Source organism: Molothrus ater, chromosome 14, assembly GCF_012460135.2.
Source record: "Molothrus ater isolate BHLD 08-10-18 breed brown headed cowbird chromosome 14, BPBGC_Mater_1.1, whole genome shotgun sequence".
Taxonomy (NCBI): Eukaryota; Metazoa; Chordata; class Aves; order Passeriformes; family Icteridae; genus Molothrus; species Molothrus ater.
The window spans coordinates 6,130,898-6,149,617 of record NC_050491.2 but is presented as its reverse complement, the minus strand read 5'-3'; the positions used below and the strand labels follow the sequence as shown (position 1 = coordinate 6,149,617).

At 40.2% G+C, this 18,720-nt stretch overlaps 1 long non-coding RNA gene across 11 annotated transcripts in view; it reads left to right on the top strand.

Moving 5' to 3' along the window:
• Positions 1 to 18,720, top strand: part of LOC118698898 (uncharacterized) — a 27,320-nt gene extending 8,600 nt beyond the window's left edge. For 2 of the 11 annotated variants that reach the window (XR_004981969.1, XR_004981970.2), the window contains exons 2-7: positions 2,542 to 2,715; positions 7,594 to 7,690; positions 8,132 to 8,281; positions 8,586 to 8,664; positions 11,759 to 11,888; positions 12,316 to 15,243. This is a non-coding gene — a long non-coding RNA (uncharacterized LOC118698898). The other 9 variants (XR_004981974.1, XR_008508633.1, XR_004981975.1 and 6 more) reach the window with 9 other exon arrangements.

Genomic DNA, 18,720 nt, shown 5'->3' with positions numbered 1-18,720 from the left:
GAAAATCCATTTGCACACATATTTGCTCAGAGTGTTTTTGCATTACAACCATTACACTGGTTAGCATTTGAGCTTTCTGGTTAGAAATATTGTTGCTTTTGCACACAGAAGTGTTTGGCTTTATTATTTCTAGCAGGTGTTACAGATGCCCTTAGAATTCTATAGAGCTGAGGTCCCTCCTTTGCAAATATTTACTTATGACCTGTCCAGTGGTCATCTCAAGTATAAACACTTCAATCCCTTCCTTTTTAGAGATGTGTCTTTCAGAAGCCTCTCTTACCTTATGACAACTACCTTTGTCTTTTGACAATTTTTTTGTACTAATAAAGATATCTTAAACATCTTTTCTTTTGGCAGAATACTTAAACATCCACAGCTAACAGGTGTCATTCAGCAAATCACAGCTTACATGGTACCTGTAGCAGAATTGGGCTCATGGCAGATGCATTGCACCTATGAGTTTCTCACCCCAAAAATTCTGGTTCTTATTTTTTATCCTTTCTGGCATTAAAATTTGTATTCAGCATTAGTATTTTGATACTGCAGGAACATCTGATAACATGAGTCATGAACCAGCCCTCATTGTTGTATTGTTAGCTGTTTTGCTTATCTCTTTCTTTCTCCTCTAGAGTGCAAGTATAACTGTGAGGAGGGGGTCATATCATTTTTGTTCCATACCTTAAGAGCTTTTGTAATATGAAGGCTTAGATCTAGAATTATAATTGTGTGGGATGCTGTATGCACAAGCAGAATGACAGAGCTTTGCAGGTAGCTTACAATGATGTAGTGAGAATTTTGCTATTTTTTAAACTGAATGTGGACATGAAAGATGCACCTATCTCTGAAAGATGGGAACAATTAGATTGACAACTTGTATGTCAGGCTTCTTGTTGGTGTCATTTAAAATTGCTGAAACGCAGAGTTGCCACTCCCTCCCTTCTTCCATTCCCCGAAATGAGGCTTATCCTGGAAATGCTGACAAGACCCTTATCATTTGAGATGGCACCATGCACAGCTTTAAATACTGGTTATAAATGTTAATGCGTTATCTGAATGATATTTTTTCCACATGTAGGCAGCTCAGGATAGAGTCTCAGTAATAAATTTAACGGGTTCAGGGGGAAGACGCAGAATGCTTATGTGAGTATTATAATGATTGGCATTTTTGCAAACAGCATATGATAAGTGGTGCAATTTTATTTTCAAAGTTTAATCAATAGAGAGCTCTTTGATATTGCCATGTACTTTGCAAATAGATGCTTACTTGGGATGACAGCAAAACAACTTCTGTTTCATGGTGTGTTTACACTTAGAGTTTAATCAGTCTGCTTTAGTGATTGTCATAAATTTTGATATTCCAAAAATTAAATAGGGGCTATAAAATAATTATGCTTCATGGTGGCATCCTCTTGCTGCTAGCTTGGGTTATCTGGCTCCACAAATGTTCAAAAGGGCTCTAAGTCCATCACTGTGCCTATTACAAGAGCATGGGCTGTGTACCAGTTTATTCTCATTTCTTGTAAACCCACTCCAGCTGTTGTAGAGGAAATTGAGGTGGATCTTCAAGAGCTTAAGAAGGACTTTATGAACGTTTTGTGTTAGCTTTTGGGAATGAATTTCCTGTCAGATAAGAGGAAGCAGAAATGACCCCACATTACACTGCAGCCTCCCCTGTAATTTTGATCCACATGGGTCACAGAAGTGGCTGAAGCTCCTTCTGTGTGAGCACTGTAGTCCAAACCCCCCAGAGTGGCTCCTTCAGTGAGCCCCAGAGTCAGTACTGGCACTCCCCAGGAGGCTGGGAGGAGCAGAGCATCCATGGCCTTTCCTTGGGACATTTCAAACCAGCACAGAGGACTTGGGGGGATTCCCACTGCTCTGGGTGAGCTTTGTTCTTGCTGAGCAGAGCCCGATGGGCTGTGTCTCTTTAGTTCTTGGAAACAACAGTAGCACTGGAAAGCTGAAGTTGGAAGATCATTCCACAAGCATTTGAAGGCTGACCATGTCCACACGGAGCTGTGCTGCCAGCCCAGCTTGTCCTCCCTGCTGCAGCAGAAATTCCTGCTGGCCCCACAGGGGCAGTCCCAGGGAAGGCTGCCTGGAACAGCGTTAATGCTTGATTGGATGTGGCAGCAGAAGGACACACACCATGAACTCAGAGATAACCTTTGGCAGGGAATTCCCTCTGTCACTCTCGTCCTCTCTGATAAAAATACAGTAACTGGTAGGCATTTGTGAAATGGGGAAGCTGGAGCCTTTCAGGTGATTTAACCTGAATGTAGCAGAGTGCCACGAGCACTGAGGCAGAGCCTCCAGAGATGGCAATGGGAGATCTGTGCCAGGCACCACTGCAGGGAATGACCCTGTGGGATACTGATCTCAGCACAGAAATTCCTCCAGAGCCATCAGGGGTTTTGGCAGGCTGACAGCAGTGTAAGATCAGGGTGTATGTGTGCTGTGCATACCTGATGAGTTGTTGTAGTTGCCTGTGAAAAAAAAATTGATCTTTGAATATTTCTTTTTAACACTTTTTACTTGCAGCAAGAAGACAGTTTCAACATCAAGATACTGCAGCTTCAGCTGGAGTTCCACTACTGTTCATACAAAGATTCAAGAGAATATCCTAGAGAAAGCAAAGTGGTTTTACTCCTTTTTATACAATTTTTTTGGTGATATATGTATGTGTGTGAGCTCTGTATGAGCAAATATATACAGGTAAGTATGTACATCTGTTTGTTTAAATAAATGGTGTTGTGCTTTGCTGTGCCCTAACCAACACCAATTGCTGTGCTGCCTTTGTAAATATGCTGTACTGGCTGATTCTTTTGCATTCTTTGTGCTATCTTTGCTTATGCTGAATAGCAGCTGACACTTTAATTGGGATGGCTGAGCTCAGTGCATTTGCCTTTGGAATTGGACACTTTTCAGTGCAAAGAGAGGGTACCACAGGCTGACTCTTCTGCCTTTATCCTCAATCAAAACTCCATTAAATCAGACCTATAGTTTGTGGCGTTCTCCCTGGGACATTCTCCCTTGCATTGAAATCCATGGGAAAGGCTGGAGACTTCGTTTTTAAGGTTAATTAGGTCCTGAAAAGGATTAACTGGATTTGTTTTATCTATATTTTTTTATCCTATTTTTAAAAAGCTTTTTAATTACCTTCAACTTTGTTGGTATATTCAGATACACTTTTCCCTTTACAGGAAAAAAAATGATGTACTTTTGAGTTTATCAAAAGCCATTTTGACAGACAGACTCTAATTCTCATTAAAAAAGAATGAGCATAGTGCTTGACATTGTGTTAAAATTTAGGCATCAGATATTACTATATATTAATGTGAGTTGCACAGTTAATCTTTATTTTTGTTTAACCGACTGCTAACATTATTCACTGCTTAAGCACTAAATGTGAATTTGATTTTCAGTTGGCTACACTGTGTTTGGAGAGTAAAGGAAAAAATAGTTTAGGGCATAACCATTTAAAAATTCTTTTAAAAAGGTGGCAGTTTCAGAAGTCATTTTTTTTTATTATTATTTTCATGTTCCCATAATGAATCTGCTGTGCACCCTACTGCTGATTCAGAAAGGTAAATACTCTCCTTTGGCTTTTGGCTGCATGAAAACATTTCTGTATAGATATGATAACAATAGTTAAGGGACCTGCCTGTGGGCCAGCAAAAACATCCCCTCTGTGTCCCTAAAGAGGGTCCCCAAAGCCTGCCTAGCACTGCCAGCAGAGACAGTCTCCTTGTAGAAGACCATGCAAGGTTTGAGGCTGGAGTCAGTCTCATAACTTTCTTCTTTTTGTTACTGAAAATAGAGCTATTTATCATGCTTACCCCTCAATGTCAATATACATGAAGAATAGAATGTGTTGTAGGAGGGAGGAGGGAGATATCATCTTGTTCTTTTACTCAATTTTAGATGAATTGATTTTGCAGGGGAGTAAATTTGTATTTGTAGTCCTCCTCCCCATTCCAGGTTTCCTTGTGTTGCATTCACTTCCAGCCCTTTCTCCCACATCTCTTCAGAAATAACTGGGTTCTCAGTTATTTTCAGTAAAATTCAATTCTCTTAACCCTTAGCAATAATCCAGGCAGGAGGGGTTTTGAGCAAGTGCAAGAAAGGCCCTACAACGTCAGCATAATAACATGGCTCTTCTCATTCTAATGGCATTCCTTACTCCTTGTTAGATTAAAGAAGTTTTCTGTGGCTTTTTTCCTGTTGCTGTACAACACACTTCAGTCACGAAATGGCAAGGTTCTCCATGGACTGCAGGATTTTCTTCTTGATTCTTTTCTTCTGTTCTTATGATCCCTTTCTTCTCATCTTAGCTCTGGCTCTTGGTTTGTATCTGTTGTACTGAATGTAAAATGCTTGGAAAGAGCAAGAAGGAACAGAGACTGACAAGATAGACTTCTGATCAACCATGTCACACCAAAAAATATTAATAAAAATAGTAGTCAGACTGGAAGAGGCACAGAGGAGGGACTGCTGTGGGAATGCTGAAGAAAAGTGGGGTAAACTCAGTTTTAGAGCGTGGTTTGAAGATCCCACTCTTCTGTCATGTTTGATACCCACAAACTCTCCTGTTACCAACCCTCAAAGCCACAGTGTGATGATTCCCAATGGAGCAAAGCAGGCAAGCAGAAGCTACTGTAAGAACACAGGTCCTTGCATTTTTCTTGGTGTTTCAGTGCTCTGTTTACATGAGCACCCACTGGGTTCAGCACTAATGACCCACTGGAGGTGCTGAGTGAATGAAGCCACACAATCAGTCAAGCTTAGCTTCAGAAATTATTGGGACCATTACGAGATCTTGGAGTTTTACTTGTCCATCCCAGCTGTGTTTCACTCTTATGAAATACACGGAGGCATTTCACACCTGCTGTCACCTTAGAGTTCTTCAGTACAGCCCCATTTGATGCTGCTTCAGGCACCCAAGAACATCTGGAGAGTCACTGATTTCAGCCAGCCCTCAGAACATCCTCAAATCCTGGCATTCCTGCTCTCATATCTTTGGGGTGCTGCAGGAATCAGTTGACACAAACAGACACAAGCAGATTAACTGGAGGTGCAAAGCACTGAGGTATGGTTGTTCACAATTAACTAGTGAATTTTAATGGCAGCTGAGTCATGGATTGCCCCTGTGGCTTTGAAATTGTTGACCAAACAAAGTGGTGGGTTTATTTGACATTCAATGCAGAACTGCATTTGGTATCTATGCTCAGGAACCTTGACAATGGCTCAGAAGCCCCTTGCTCTGAACAGGGGAAAACACAGCATAGGGTGGTCATTGCTCCAAGTATAACTATTGAGTGAAAGTTTCCTTGATGACATTTGAGTGAAAGTTTCCTTGATGACATTGGCAGCAGAACACAAGAGCACAAACCCAGTCTCCTTTGAAAGATAATTTGTTTTTGCAGATGTTAGAAAACAAGTTGGTTATTTGTTCTTTGGATTCCATACAAGGGAATGTCTGATAAGGAGTTGCTTTTATACTAAGAAAGTCAAGATGTTTTATGTGATTGCTTAGAGTCAGAAGAAAGCTGTATTAACAGACCTTAGCAAGTTATGGACCTAAATCCATGCTTTTCTGGCACCTCCCAAAAGCAAATTTTACCTTGCTAACTGGCAAAATGCCATCTGAGCAGGCCAGCTGTGGCTGGGTTCATCTAATGTGTTTGTTGAGGTCAAATCTCCTGGAAGGCAGTGGAGCAGAGGTGCTGTGTCCTGAGTTTCTGAGGCTTCATCTGCTAATTGGATAGACTGTCTCTGCCTTAGTGCTGATCAGAGTTAATGCCCAAGATCAAAAGATAGCTCAATGAAGATAAATTTGCAGCATGAGAGAATTTGTCGTGTGTTTAAGTTACTGAGATACAGAATAAGCAGAGCACTGGTATTATGTAGGTGTGTGCAAGAGTGTTGTGAGGAAAGATCCTGAGGCACTCATGGAATCTGAACAGGTGGACATAGGGTTTAAAGAAAATTAAGTGTCCTAATTTGTGTTTGAAGTTCTAAGCTCTTCCCAATACATTAAAGTTTCTCCCTCAAATTCTCTAGAAATGATCCCACATCCCTAGAACATACCATAGGACTTTCTGCTTGCTGTGGAATCTTTCCACCACTAAAAGATATTGTAAAACTGTTTATAAACTGAGACAAAACTGGTTCTGCAGGCCATATTCTGTGATACAGGGATTCTGACTGAAAGAAAATCAGAGGAACTCCTGCCACACAGGTGTAGGAATGGGGAAGCACAGTCTTTGGGATACTATTCCTCCTTTTACAGTAGTCAGCAAAGTTTTTCCAAACCCCTTTCTTGCTATTCAGACACTTTGGGATATATGGCAGGTGAAGGCTTTTGAAATAGAGTGAAATCCAACCTGGAATCATGGGGGAGCTTTATTTAAACCAGGTGTATGTACACACACACTTCCTATGCCAACAACCTCCTCTTTGCCCACATGAAAAGAAATGTTTTCTCTAAATTTGCAGCCAATGCACCCTGTTTGCATGTGTTACACTTTCAGGGCATCAAACAGTGATCAGCAGGCTAAGGCTGGAGGGGGACTGAAGCTTTCTTTCTGCTGCAGAACCTTCTTGTGGGGTGTAAGACAATGAGGAAACATGGAGACTGCTGAGGAGGTTTGTACAGGTAGTGCTCACCATCCTTTGAAGGGCACAAGAGTGGTTATGCAGGGCAGGAGAGGCACTGTGTAAGGTAGCTAGAGCCAAGCTAGGGTCCAGCAGCAGCAAATTGTGGTGTGTGTGTGTTCTGCTGCTTCATCAACAGCACTCGGTGTGCCTGCAGTGCTCTGACCTTTGATGTCCTGTGAGCATGAGGATGCTTTCAGTTTTTTGCCTCATCTACTTCTTCCTGGTCAGGTGGCCTGCAGCAGACTCTGACCACAATGTCACCCACCATGGGCTGCCCTCTGGTCCTGGCTGCCAGCTGTCATCTGGCTCATCACCTGCCCCAAGGCACAGACAGCTCCATGTGCCTCAGCTGCTCTCTCACATCAAGGGATCTCTTCAGCTTTAATGTCCTGTCCTGTGCTTCCTGAATATCCATCCCTGGCAGCCTCCATGGCAGCTGACCACTGCCCTCTCTTTCTTACAGCCTAGTGCACAGCATTGCTGTGATGCCAGCGAGATCACAGCCCATCCCAGAACTTTTGTGGCTTCTGTTTGTCCCCTGTAGTGTACAGGCACTTACTGGGGATCATTGTGAACCACGATGAACCAGCACCAGGCTTTGAACCCTGCCCAGACACACCTGTCCAGCAACAGGGCAGGTGCAACAGAGGCCAACCAGCCCCAGGAGGACTTCTTGACTTGCACAGCTCCACTGAAGCAGCTGACATCCAGGGGCAGACACTTTCTCAGTGGCTCAAACACCTGCCCCAGCACTTTGGTTATGCTGCCCTGCTCTCAGGCAGGTGCGTGAGTCTCACTGCCTGTTGATGTGGTGTTTTCAGGAGTACCAAGAGCACAGGATTTAGCAAAACCATGGCCTGAGCCCTCAGTGCAGCACTCATTAGCAGCAGGCTCTGCCTAGTGCATACTAATGTCTTGTTTTGATCCTTCCAGGCCATGGGAATTGTCCCCGCATGCTGCGTCCTCAGCCACTCCTCCCGTGGGCTGCCCGGGGCGCTGGGGCAGCACCCAGGGCACCTCAGAGGTTTTGGTGAGTTCCAGGTGATCCCATGTACAAGGGGGGAAAAAGGAAACTATCACTTGTTCAGAAGACTGCACAGCATTTATGATAAGTAAGATTTTGCTGTTTTTTCCTCTTAGTGTGCAGGCCCTTTTTCATAAGTTCTCTGCTGCCTCGAGTTGAGACAGGATGCCCTTTATGCTGGCAATATGATGCTATGGAGCTGGCAGCCTTCCTTTTTCACAGCCCCACACTAAATGCAGGGCAAGCAGGCAGGGGAAAATAAATCTGAAAAGGAGAAGGTTGTGCTGTTCTAGTTTGCCTTCCCCTCTTTCCTGCCTGCTCTTTTCCTCAGGTCTTTTGCCCTGCTATAAATGCAGGTAAAAACCTCCAGTCACAACGAGAAAAATGAAGAGAGCCACAGGCTCCGGCAGTGCGTATCTACTCTAATTTCTCTTTTCTTTCTTCTAGTAATCCAGACAAGACTTGCATGTTTTCTGCTCCATTCTTTGGGTCAAGAACACACTGGTTAATAGCCAATTATTTCATGCCCTAAGGAAATTTTGGCAAAGAAGTTCCTGGGAAGAGTCAACTTGTTTTGGGAAATGAGACTAATATTCAGTAAGTGAGATATTTCCCTTTGCTCTCCTTTGCAATACTGTCCCATCTCAGCACAAGGCTGAATTTATTGCTGTAATAGCTGTGATTCAGACAAAGCATAATCGTTTCCCAGAGTTGGTTTTTTGGTTTTTTTTTTTCTTGTTTTTCACAAAAAGTGAAGTTTTAGCCAGGACGCTATAGCAAAAATTTCAGTTAGGTAATAAAATTCTGCTTATTAAAAATTTTCCTTTTAAAATCTGTCCCAAACTACTGGTTGCTTTTCCTTTGAGCACTTTTAAAGGGATAATTCACTTTATATTCACAGCTTTCCAATTCTGAAGCCGGCTGAAATTTTCCTGGACTGCCTAAACCAGAATGTGCAGCTCCAGCTGAGATATCTAAAGGTACATTTTTGCATGTTTAATTGTTGTTGTTTGTATTCTTGTTTAGACACAACTCATGTAGACTCAACCTATGACTAGCAGAATTAAACAAAATTATTTGCATAGGAAAAACAAGCCTTATTTAAAACTATTTTTTAGTAGGAGTAGCATAGAGCATAGCATAAATTCAATTTGTGTATCAAGGGCTGTTTTACATGTACAAAAATCTAATAGTGAAAAAATAGTCTGAAAGATAATCTGAGGCGAACAGTCTGGAACAGCAACCCTGAACAGATGATCCACAGTATAAATTACTGCAATTTATTTTTTTAATTTACTTGTGCTACTTTATTATTGTTTATTCATTTGATAGATGGCATTTAATTTCAGTTTGAGAGCTTCAGGATGAGTGTTTGATGCTAATGGTTGGAATTTACTCCTGGGCAGAAAGCCAACGTGCCACAGCCATGTTCCAGTGGTGCCCTCCAAGCTGTGTTTAAGTGGCCTTCTGTTGCCCTTGGGGTATGTTTTACACAGGAAGCTAAAAGCCTAATGCAGGCCTGCAGCTCACTTGCTGGAGCAAGAGAAAGATGGTTTTCCCTCTCTCCTGGTCTCTGCAGCAAGAAAATCAAATTATTGGATTACTGGCCCTTCGATTGTGCTCAGCGCAAATAGTTCAAAATCCCATTGTACTGGAGACCTTTGAGATGAAATGTAAATGGATAAAGAAAACAAATGTATTAAATTGGTCTAATATGTCAATAGTGTGCTATTACTTGATTAAGTGGAATGGCTATGACTGTTCTTCTAAACAGCCTGATGTATGTAAGACATCTGCTGCTAGGCTGGCCACACAAAAAAAAACCCCAACAAACCAATAAACCAAAAAAGGCATCCACAGGAGCCTACGAGAGGCATAAATTAATGCAGATTTTCTTTCCTTGCTTATTTTTATTTCTGGAAAAGAAAATCAAAGCAAGCAGATCGATCTTGTGCAGGGTTAAAATTGCAATTACACAGGGATCTATGCAGCACATGAAATATTGGGGCTGATAGATCAGAACCTGACTGCTTTGTTCTACATATACCTCTGTATGCATTAGCTTGAACTTGGAATTTCCTGCTTTATGTAATTTTTTTTTTACTTGCACATGTGTTTTATGTATTTAGGGCTAATTATTTATATATTTTATATATATAAATTGTTTTATATATTATCTATTATATATATTTATAATAATAAATTATATATATATATATATAATATATTTTATATATATATATATAATGTTTTTTATATTAGGGCTAATTCCTATTTTTTACCATGTATTTTTAAAACATAATATCAGCTAAGACTGATATTATGGATTAAAATCTAATGGATTTTAAACTACCTTATTGTTGTAATTTTTGTGCATATTCACACATAATATCATGATTCAAATGTCACTCCATTGTGCAGAATAAATAGGTCCACAGGAAAGTCTAAGTGAAGTAAATTATTGTACTTTTCAAAGTGGAGAAAACTTCTTTAACAACCAAGGATTCAATTCTTCCATTTTATATTAGGCTGGTTGGTTTCTCTCCAAGTTTCTTGTTAAAATTATTTTACTGTCCTTTTGTATTTATGTGTCCATAGAGCAATAAAGAGTTATTGAAACACAGTTGTTACTGTCAGTGTCACTGTCACTGTGTTTGAATTCCTTTCACTCCACAGGTTTGATGAAATCAGGTTAGCTCTTGTGTGCAAGTGCCAAATATGTGAGCACGTATTCTAATGACTTGGGTTTCAAATAGAGCCTCCAGAACTGACTAATAAAATGCACATTAAACTAGAGGCTGAGATATATTTTTTTAGCTTGTTGAGATTCTAGCACATAATGGTATTCATAAGATAATAAATGTGAAATGAATTTGATGCTTATCCACCTGAACATTTCTGAGCTATAAAAAATAAAAGAGATTGATAGACAACGCCTTCTCTCTTTTACAACTAATAAGCTTCTAGTTCATTAAGTTATTACATGCCATTCCTTGTCTGACAAATAGAATCCATAATTCAGTTTTTCCCAGAGTTGCACATTCTTTAAGTCTACAGACTAAATCACCAGAGCACATTTTGTCAATAAAGCTTCTGTTTGGTGGGGGAAGGAGGGGGCAGTTAAGTAAAGTAATATGAAATGCAATCGGTTCTTGGTGTCAGAGGTCATTTATTAGCTTCAATATTGCTTTTATTCTATTTATACATTCACTAAATGATGATTGTTATGGAAAGTCTGTGGTTATTCACTGCATTATATTTAAAATGTTTTACATATTTTTGCAGGCTCTTACACTTGGGAATCTTTAGCATTATCTTGAGAAGTAAACTGTGCTTTTGCAAGGAATCCTTGACAATGTATTAGTTCAGCTCTGCATTTACTGAGGGATAAAGGCTTTCTTCTGTGAGCAGTGGGAAAGCCACAGAGGCAAACAAAAAACCAGCCATGTTCTGCAGCCCTGAACCAAAAGACTTGTCACTTCCTGAGCCAGAACTGCCCAGAACAGATGCAGGCAGCCAGTGACACCTTCAGCATGGAAAGTTATATGGGACTAATTTGTGTCCTAGACCAAGGTTCCAGCACTGCTCTTCTCACCAGGGCTTGAAGAGGGATTGCTGTGCTCTGTGTTGAGTATAATGTACAGTATCTATTTGTGGAAAATACAACCTGGTGATAAAATGCTTGCCTAGGGAGTGGGATAGAGTGGTCCAGGCTCTTCGCTGCTTGCAGTGATTTAAACCCATTTTTGCAGTCCAGAGAAACAGGCAATCATGACAGGGGGAGAAAAAAGCAGTGCCCTGCCCTCCAGGCCTGGCATTTGGTGGATGCTCTGCCAAGGGTCCCCAAGGTTGCAGCTGATGAGAGCAGTGAGACAGCACTCCCTAAGGAGGGGTGAGGCTGAGAGCTGGCAGGGGGAGCAGGGCAAAGCAGCTGCCCTGCAGCACTTCTGGGGTGGGCTGGGGTAACCATTGCATTACCTTCCCTGGGGAGCTGTTGCCCTAACCCTGGGGAGGCTCAGAACTTCTTCCCTTGTCTGCCCCTATTCTGATTAAAGCTTTCCTTTTTCCTTGCAGTGGAAATTAGGAGCTGTGAGCAGTTGTCATTTTCACCAGAAGGAGAAGAAGCCATTCCCTGCCCCAAAGTGTCCCAGGGGTATCTGGTTCAATTTCTGCAGGCATCCAGGAATTAGTGTCACCTCTACAGGTGAATGAAAGTCAGGGTTAGTCTGAGTAAGGGGGGGGAATGAAGGAGGGTAGCACTGAGCAGGAATATTCAAGCCTGCACACTGCTGGGAGGAGGTGTTGAGTAACATTTCAACCAGTCCAGGTCTGTCCAAAATGCTCTGACACTGTATTATTGTACTTTAATATGGGCTAGTACCTCTCATTATATTTTTAGTTAACAAATACACAGGTGATTGTTGCAACTGAAGGATAATGGTGTCTTTGGAAAGCACTATTTTAAAAAGAGATGTTGTAACATGGAGTTAAGACAACAGCCTAATGGGGTTACTGCTCATGACAATTACTGACTGTGAATTATAAATGAGAGAACAATGGGAAACATTATTTCAATAGAAAATGTAATAAGTGAAGAGAAGCCAAAAGTCTCTAATTGATCCTTTCCCCAGAGATCACTCAGAGCTGCTCTCATGCTGAAAAATCCATCTTTGAAGAAGATGCAGTTCCTGTGTGTCCAGTCTCTGCAGTGGCTCCTGACAGCAGAGCAGAGCAGGAACCTCCAGATCCACACTGGTGCTCACTCTTGGGCTTGAAAACCCTGCTCAGGATATATCCTGTCTTCCCAAAATGGGAATTATGCTGCTGAGGCTGTATTAGTGCCCTGAGCTAACCTCTGCAAGGAAGGCTCACTAGATCATCATGGAAATGAATGAGTCAACAATGCTTTTGCCTTAGCAAAGCATTTATAACATCTGATTTTTCTAGATAGCTAGGTAATGAAATATTCAGTATTCTGATGGAGTTTCCTAATCCACTGTCACTCTTGTCTGTGACTGTAGCCTGTGTAATTTAATTAGCCATTTATTACTTTTTTACATAATATATAAAAAATAGCAATGAGCTGAAAACACTGAAAATATTCACAAGAACCAGAAAAGCAGCTGTGGTAGCTGTGGGTCTTCTGTAACTGCTGATATCTCCTGAGAGGCCCTTACACTGAATTTATCCAGGATTTTGAGCTCTTGCTTTATGTTTAAATAAATGAATCTATTATCTTTAAGCTTTTTGCTTTTTTATCAGGGAAAAATTTAATGAGAAAGTTTAGCTCATCAGTGTTAAGTTTTCTACTAATTAGGTGAAGTGATTTTTCTTCTGCATGCAGTTTCTGTTATCTAGCACTCCTGAGCTAGTGGGTAGCATCCACAAATAGTGCTGCCCTGCTTTAGTCTTTTCAAAAAAACAAAAAAAGAAGGTCTAAGAAGTTATTGACTACTATAGCATTTACATTCTGTGGGAACAAGTAAAATGACATTTAAGAGCTGCATGTTGTTTCTGTAATTCCAGAACTGGAATAGATATGCTCAGCCTTTCTGCTATGGTGTATTCTCTTTCAGTAACAAGACAATTTATGATTCAAAATAATATATTTGACAGCATAAATAAGTGATCTGGTCACATCCACTAAGCATGTGGTTTTGCTCATTGTTGGAAAAACCAAACCAAATTTTCATTCCTCGCCAAACCAACACTCATTCCTGGCCCACTGGATATTTTTTCATGCTGGTTGTTTTTTATTTTACAGGCCTATAAAGTGCTGCTATGGAAGTCACTTTTTGTCCCTGCTGAGTGAATAAATTACAAGTCCTGGAGCAGTGCTCAGTGTGCTGTAATTCCTGGCTATAACATCTATGAGATATGTTTAAACTGAATGATCCACTGCTCAGAGGAGTGATGGCTTCTTTTACAGCCCTCTTGTTCTTGCAGACAGTAAACCATTGAAATAGACCATGAAGACAAGGGCAAGTTCACCATATTCTCATCTTTCCTGGAGTTGCATGTACTTTTGTCTGTGCTGTGGGACACCTTACACCTCACACCTAACACATTCAGGACTAGCTAAGTCTTGGCATTAATAATGTTTTGTGTGTTTTTTTTCCCTCCAGTCTATATTTTGAATTATAAAACATTGATAATTTCTAGAAAAGGTTATATTTCTTTCCAAAGCAGATACAAGCTTCAAACTCATATGTAACCTGTATGTATAAAACCACCTTGAAAGATGTTATTGTTCCTTCCAGTAGTTTTTTTCTCCATCTGCACAGAAAATGTTTTTCCACTTCCAGGCAGACTCTTCTGTTCCTATCTCTCATGTACTCAGTCACCTTGTAAATGCAGAGCATTATTGTACAGAAGAAGCTTTTTCACAGACTCCATGACTTTGACAATTACTTATTGTAATTTTTTCATCTCTCCTGTCCTTTTTGACAGATCCTGCAAGATTATTTTATCCATTATGTGGCCTTCTTACTTGACATTCCTTTGTCATTGTTCTGAATGCAGGCACAAAGAGCTGAAGAAGGCTGGGATGCAGAGGAGGGGAGAGGCCAGGATGGTCACCCAGAGCTCCCAAAGCAGGAGTGCCTGGGCAGGTCTGGGCTCTCACACTGCAGCCAAGGTAATTGCACTGCACATTTTTTAAATGCTAGAGAATAACACACGTGCTCACGCCCTCCTCATGGCTTAGCTGCCTTTCATTCCCAGGAGCAAGATGACATAGAACCCTTTTTGATACTCATGCTGGAAGTTGTGGCTGAAAATCCTCACTCTCAGTACCCCCAGCCCCCATTCCAGACTTTACTGAGTTTCTACCAGTGAGTAGTATGCTTTAACATTTTACTGTTCTCATGTATTTAAATATAATACCTCTCTAGCTACTAATTTTATTTTCCTGTTTAATTTATTCTCCAGATTCTCTGGCCTTCAGTCAATGCACTGAGTGATTAAATTATTATCCCAGTAATGAGATTTGACACAATCTATGCCAGTTACCTGTGTGACCTGCTAAGTAGGTTAATTGGCAACCTTGAATAATTATCACCCACCTCATCTTGCTGACTGAGAGTCTGACAAATAAATGAAACATAAAAATGCTGAAAATGACACACCATTTTTAATTTCAAGTTCTGAATTGTTTCAAAGAAACCTTTTACTTAGTAGCTTATTAATAAAATTCAGCAGTTGAAAAAATACCTTGTGAAGATACTGGTTTTATTAATATGTAGATGTTTGTTCTTGTGCAAAAGCTTCCTAGAGGAAAATGAACTCTGTGACATATTAGATGAACAGGTCCCTCTATTCTGTAAATTGCTTATATAAGTCAATTATTGCATCCTCAGAGACTGCTCAAAAGTGAGGAAAATTCAAGAAGTCAAAGTGATATTTGTGGTGACAATGCAGTAATTATGTTTTAATGCTTTTCTGTGAAATCTTGAGAATTATAAATTAATTTTATTGTTTAATGAAAGCTGTGATCCTTCTATTCCTATTTCCCAGGAAAGGGAGTTAAGAAAAATAAATATGGTACCTGGTGATGCTGACTTGTATTGTGTATCTAATCTTTTCTACTTTGTTCATTTCTGAAAAGCCAGGATGCTATTTCTTCCTGCCCTAGAAAATGTAAGATTGGAGCTTAGAGAGGAAAAAGAATGGAGTCCTACAGATGAGAAGATGGGTTCAAAATTTAAACTTTTGGTCTCTTCACAAGATAATCAGCTCAAATTAATGGGTCAGAGCCATAGATTTAGTGAGATTGCTCCCAAAATCATTCCTCTGCCCTGGCCAGAAATGTCACCAAAACTTGGGATAGAAAGAACAATCAAAGAACTCATTTCTTGTTATCAGCAGTTAATGGCTGCAACATAAAGTGTCTTTGGAGAGGCACTTTGGAGAGGGGGAGCAGCTCTGCCCTGTCCTGGGGCATTCCTGTGGCACAGGGGGTGGTCCTTGGCTGGTCCTTTTCCAGGGGACCCTGCAGCCTGCAAGCACAGGCACCACTGTGCGATGGAACCACACAAATAAGCACTAAAGGCATGGTAATTTTGGGCCATTTACATCAGCTTATCATGTGCCATGTCTCAAAATTTCAGCATGGTTTTCCATTAAATAAAAGCTTGTAACGTCCTGATGTCCCATCCCTTCTGGCGGCTATTGACATTCCTCTTTTTCAGCCTCTGCAAAAATAGGTTTCCATTTCTAAGCTCATTCCATTACAGAAAGCAGAGTGTGCTGTTTGCTGTGTCCAGGATGGATTCTTCAGGTAGATAACCCATCCAAAGCCATTCCAGCTTTCACTTTGTTGTCTTACAGGCTTTCAAGTGGGGTGACACAATTCAAGAGAGGATACTGATGAAATCACACTCAAACCTGAGTCTGAACAAGTCAGCAGAGCTCAGCTTTTGGGAGTGAGTCATGTTAAAACCAAGCATATGCTCAAGTGTTTTGCTGGATCATGGCCATATTGAACTATAATGACCTAAATGGATTTACTCCCCAGACAAATTTACCCTTTGCTTTCCTCCTGCCCACACATACATTTGCACCTCAATCAATCACTTATGTCTCCTTCTATTTCCTGCATCCTACTTTTATGAAAAACTTAATGACTTGTTTAATCTCTTCTAAGCATGGCTTTATTTCCTCTATTGGTTTCCTTGATAATTCATCATCAGGGATTTTTTTCCCCTACCTAAAGGTTTTCAATTTTAGTGTAGAAATTTAATAAAAACAAATTTGTTAAGGCTTGTTAAAGGAGCTGCATCATCTCTTTGTGCTCTTTTATCTAAACCCCTTCCTCCCCATATAAAGACAAAGGTGTTGAAGATGCACATCAGGTAAACAACTGCCTACAAATGGCAAAAATAACATTTTGAAGCTCTCTTTCTGTGGATCTTTTTTTTATGACATGTGATCTCTATGTCTAAAATTATAGGCATTTAGATGTCAGGTAGCAGGAGAGAAAAAAAATAAAATAGAAGAGATATTGCAGCAAAATATCAAAGAACTGATGCATTGGTGATAGTTATAAGGTGGTTTATTTCTCAAGAAGTGCCCAACTTTATCATACCTGATAGAAAATTAAGGGCTGCTGATATTTTGCAATTCATTACCCATTGCTTGTTGATTACATAATTGTTATTGAATGAAGGAGCACTGTGAGGTCCTGTGAGAAGCCAAGCTGACATGACTTCTGTCTTTCCTTTTATTACCATAGTCAATAGCTTGGTTGTAAGGAACAGAATTGCTCTTTGTGACTGTATTAGACATTCTTCTGGGAGAGCTAGCTAAAATTTGAGAGCAGAAAAGCATTTCTGGAAAAAAAAAAAAGAAACAAAAAAACACCAACCCAGCATGCCAGACAAATCAATAAGTGGATGGAGCCGAGTCTGAGACTTTGGGGTTGGGTTAGAACCTAAATCAAGACACTATTGACTCTGCAAAGCCTGGATCTTTAGGGGTGCCTATATCAAAATCAATATTGCTTTCCTGCTTTATTTGATAACTTTTATACCTTTGTGCAAGCAAATCCATTTTACAGTTGTATTTCTTTTCTTGAGCTAAAGTCTTCTCTTTGGTATGTGTGACCTGTGTACTGTGGCTCTGTGTAAATTAACAAAAGGTGGATTGTGTGTGATATCTGTCACCAGTGCTCTCCAATGATGACATTTCCAAAGGAAATGAAATATCTATAAATTATTTGCTGCATAATTTATGCTCAACTCCTATATGGGAGTTCTCTACGAGCTGTTCACCATTACCTCAGGAATAACTATTTTATTTTCTGGAAAAAGGATGTAAGCATACATTGATCATCAGAATGTGAGAGCATAAACAGTGGGCTTTAATGATTTAATGCTTTGCATTTATGCAGTTTCCCATCCAAGATTTTCATATTGTACCCAATGTATCCAATATCACCTAATTTAAATGCATCCCAGCTTTGTGAAAGGTAGGTTTTGTAATCCTGTTTTGCAGATAAAGATGCAAGGACAATTGAAATTTTACTTGTGCTTTAAGTTAGACAAGAATCTTGTGCTTGTGCACTTGGCTAAAGTGTTTGGACTGGTCCTGACTGTTCAGTGAGCTCAGCTGGGCTTAATATTTTAAGAAAAGTTATATTGTTCATGAATGATTTGTGATCTTGAATGATTGTTCTGGACTATTGTTCAGAACTATTTTTTGCTGGCCATCTCAAAGTGAACCCAGTGAAAGCCTGTCTCTTTGTGCACATGCCTATATAGACTTGCCCTAAATAAACCTGAAAATGAGACTTCTGTATCTTTGAACATTTAGAGTGGAGTTGGGGCAGTATTAGGTTGCTATAAAGCCAGTGAAAATTCTGAACCTGGTCTCTGAAGTTAAAGCATCAATCACATCATACCCAGGCCCCCCTGCATTCTGCAGGTTTTGGAATTAAAAAGCATTGCTAAAATTTTACTTAACTGGTTTTTGAGGCAAAACCTCTGCATTCCCAGTGAGCTCCTTGTGCTAGAAAAATGCATCTATCACAGGTAACATTTCCTCTGATTTTTGCTTGTGCTACCAGCCTTGCCTTATCTGTCTCATAAGTACTCTGTGTGTGGTATTTATGAAATATTATCCAGGTATAGTATTTATTATCTTTACAAGAGGGAAAAAAACACAATACACTTGCTCAGCAATTCCATCTGGACTGTGCTTCCGCGATCTGATTTTCTGCCTCTCGATGCCACCAAATTATTACTTCAGCAAAACTCTCTGCAGTGCCAACACACACACAGATGAAGTCATAATAGCAGTTCATTTTACACATGCATATGCACAATCCTCCAAATGGTGTTCCTAAGAATAGAGGTTTGAAAAGCTCCTTGATAACATGAGTGTGAAAGGGGGTTTTGTACAATCAATACTCACATTCTGCTTGCTGCTTGGTATTGATTGCATCTGCTTCTGCAGGGTATAATGTATATTTAACTGTATAAAATAAGTATATTAATTACTGGACCTGTGCTTCCAATAAAATGAAAATTCTGAATTAA